The sequence below is a fragment of the Saccoglossus kowalevskii genome, chromosome 13 (genome assembly GCF_978046115.1).
Source record: "Saccoglossus kowalevskii chromosome 13, keSacKowa6.1, whole genome shotgun sequence".
Taxonomy (NCBI): domain Eukaryota; kingdom Metazoa; phylum Hemichordata; class Enteropneusta; family Harrimaniidae; genus Saccoglossus; species Saccoglossus kowalevskii.
The window spans coordinates 23,197,500-23,201,255 of NC_140653.1; the positions used below are offsets into that span (position 1 = coordinate 23,197,500).

The 3,756-nt window shown below is 33.5% G+C and overlaps 1 long non-coding RNA gene across 1 annotated transcript; it reads right to left on the reverse strand.

Moving 5' to 3' along the window:
• Nucleotides 1-1,216: 1,216 nt before the first annotated feature.
• On the reverse strand, nucleotides 1,217-3,526 carry LOC102810073 (uncharacterized). The gene is made up of 2 exons (XR_013419747.1): nucleotides 3,239-3,526; nucleotides 1,217-1,541 (listed from the first exon to the last, which is right to left on the reverse strand). It is a non-coding gene; the product is annotated as an uncharacterized LOC102810073 (long non-coding RNA).
• Between the last annotated feature and the right edge of the window lie 230 nt (nucleotides 3,527-3,756).

Below are 3,756 nucleotides of genomic sequence, written 5' to 3' on the forward strand. Positions count from 1 at the left end.
ATGTCACTTAATGTACACAGTACAACACAAATCGAAAAATCCAGAAAGATCAAGGCTTAATATAAAACCTCAGGCTACCCTCTGAATAAAGTTAATTAACTGCGTTTATCTGTATAAGCAAAATGCATTCATCAAAACGGAAACATTAGTCTTCAAAGCATTCCAAAAACTATGATACATGTTATATATGATGTATACGTGAATCTCGGTGCTAGGCTAATTTTCCATAGTTCAATTTGATATTTTCCAAGAATTGTAGTATTGCAACATGATTTGTTACGTCGATTTTCCTATTTTGAAAGTGTGGACCTCATTTGGATTGTAATGTGGGAAGTGGATATTTGGTGAGTAGACCTCGATGACAAAAATCATCACCTACTCAAACAAAGAATCTTTTCAGTAAATGAAGTGTAGCATTTATCTCTCTAATAAACAACAAATAACATTCAAACGTTCACGTACTCGCACATTTTTGCTTTCTGTCATCTAATGTTAGCATTATTGTATAATGAACTAAACTTTGCTTTGGGTGCACATCGTCAGATTTGCGATGTTTCAGTTCAGTTAGATCTTCGTCGAACTGAAACTTTTGTTGAGATAGCTGCAGAAGTAAGAAAGAGTAAAGACGTGTCAAGCAAATAGTTGAATATCATGATATATTTCAACTAAAAAGTTACATGGTCACTCTGTTCACCCTCATATAGGAAATGCAATACACAAATAGACGTGTATTTGGTATCACTCTGCGAGACTGTTTTGGTACATTTTCCGTCATACATTCTGTTGCTTGATATGCGTCCAAATGGTGTATGTGACTTTCATTAGGGTTCTGTTAAAACAAACACGTGGGCATATATTGTTCCCGATAGTGGCGGATCTTCGAATTTTATGCTGTAACGTTGCGTGCAATGTCTATTTTATTTGAAAACAAAACAACATGCAAACTACCACCATTGCGTTTACTGTTTAAATTACTATACCCAGGGGAAACAACGGACGCGATGACAGTACAGAATATAACACTATTTGAGTACACAAATAAGTCTCCTGGCTCTCAACGAACTTGTTGGCAATTTGAGAATAAGGTTCGATATTCCAATCTTATTATAATCACATTGATATATCAATTGAATTGAAAATCTTGACTAGATTTACTAATACTTTTCTTTGAAGGCAAGATCTACTCGTCTAATATATGAAGAATGACTAGCGTATCTCACGAGTTCAGATAAGTCTTTAATCATAACAATGCAATGCAGTGTAAGAAGGGTGTTTATAATAGACAGGGTAATACATTAGAAGCATGTGCATACTTATGTTACTTATGTTAACACATTACAGTATCATATGGAGTACTTAAAACACGCCAAAACAAATATGGTTTTCTTTAAATCGACATGTTTGAAATAACTCCAAGATTCTATTGTAAACTACAAAGCTCCTGCGTCTTTCAGCTTTTGTTCGAATGTCCCTTGTCTTTCGTAATAAGTTACTTCAGATTCTCCTCCGATACATTCACCATTAAAGAACACACGAGGTACCTGCAAACAACAATTGTGACATTTTTTAATAGGAATGAAATATTAAATGATCTACAGTACACTCGAATGCGAGTGGTCATTGTAGATAATTATTGTATTTATTCTATTGCTAATTAATTCTCTTTTAATTAGAGAATACTAGTTAACTCATGGTCACGAAAAATGCGAAAACACGCACATATTTTGAGAATATGTTGTTTTTCATTTTGTGAATAGGTTGCTTATTACTGAACAAGGTCATTTGTTGAAAATGAGATCGCGGAGTTATTTTTTTAGATAAACATAATCAATGTGTGTGAATTATGAAGTTAATGCAGGACTCTAAGGGGAAAAGTAAAGCACGGTCCATTCAATATGAAAAATCTTTGTTATTATGAGAAAAAACTCAAGATAATACATTAATGTGCATGTAAATACAACAAATAACAATAGAGTAATTTGCCATATGCCAATACTTGGGCGATGGAACGTGTTCTCGCGTGAAAACTCTTGGGTTTCCACTTCAAACACAGTGACACCCACGTTCGAAAAATTGTATTGATCAAACTTATCATTGAGGAATCATGTTGGATTTGTTATTCAAACGATTCAGACAAAATGTGACTAAGTTAAAAGTCTATAAATAAAACACTAGAGGAAAAACAAAATACAAACGGCATAACGTTAATCTACAGAGTTAAACCTGTGAGAAAGGATATAAAATGTGTTCTCATTATATTATGGTGCAATTCTAGCAGACACGACAAATATGTGATATTAACACACAACAAACCCGTTCCCTTTATCTTCATAAATATTTATTAACAATGCCAGTTGAATTCAACCAGCGAATCGACAAGCACAGTGTGCAGTGTCGTCTTTGAAAACGTTCAAATGTTACTCAACCAACCAATAGAAACCTTTCATTTCAGTTTGAATTTTGAAATTTATAAATATTCATGAAGATGAAGAAAACGGGTTGGTTGTGCCGGGAGCAAATGTTATGTCTGTTATAAGTATTGTTTTGGGAACTATATCTTCACAGTAAAACAATGTATTACAATTTAAATATAAAAAAATCAGATTTCAGATTTCTTGACTATTGCAATTTGTATTAATGTAATGCAGCTGCTGTTATTCACAAAACCCAAATAAAAAAATCATCCATTCGCCATGTTGTATGTTCAATATCGGTGGCCATATTCATTAGTGACAAGCAGACACATTTATATTGCAAATTCCTTCCTACCCATATTAAAGAAAAGCACAATTCATATAAAACACGGAGAGACATTTAATGAAATTGGGACATTTAATATTATATAGTAGAAAAGGTCTCATCATAACTAAAAAAAAGTCAACATATATAATGTGTAGTTAAAATAAAAGATGTGTTTCCATGGTTGTCATGAATTATTGGAAAATGTTAATGAATACTACTTATGTGGCTCGATGTGGACGCGCAGTTCTCATGTGAGAACACGTTCTATTGCAAATGTATTAGCGTATGGTAAGCTTAGTACCGAACCTTTACAAAAAGGTCCGAACCCCATTCACAAAATATAGTTCTAGATGTATTACTTCATTATCTCGAGTTTTAAAATGTTTTAATTGATTTTCTTCACAAATTATAAAGAAAAGTTATTAAAAACTATTGATTACTATTAAAAGACTTCAAATTCGAGACAGACCGTTTTTTTGTAAAGTGCAGTACTTACCGATCATGCACCAGTTATAGTGTGGAGAATTGAATTTCTTCACCGTCGACTCGAACATCAATTTCTATCACTTCCATTGTTATTTCGTATTTACTCAGTATTGCTTTTGTCATTCTGCTGCGAGGACAGTACGACTTGGAGAACACGACCACTTTGTATTCTTCGATCTTTGCATCCACAAAACTTTCAACTACTGTGCTAGTCATGTCGAAGCTGTACTTTGGATATACGAGGTGTCGGGAAGATTAAGTTATAAGCGATCTGATGTGACTGAGGGTACGACAACAGCTAAGTAACGACAACCTTCGTAACGGAAGATAAACTAATTAACTCGTATGAATAGTAATTAGTTGACCTCTCACCTCTTGATAGGTGCACTATATATACATATATTTGTTTCGTTGCAAGCTGCGTCATTGGACACAGAATTGATCAACAATTCAACACATAAAAAAGTGTCTACATTGAATGGCAATAGATGGGAAATTCTACAATTGCAATTCTATGCCTTTTCTATC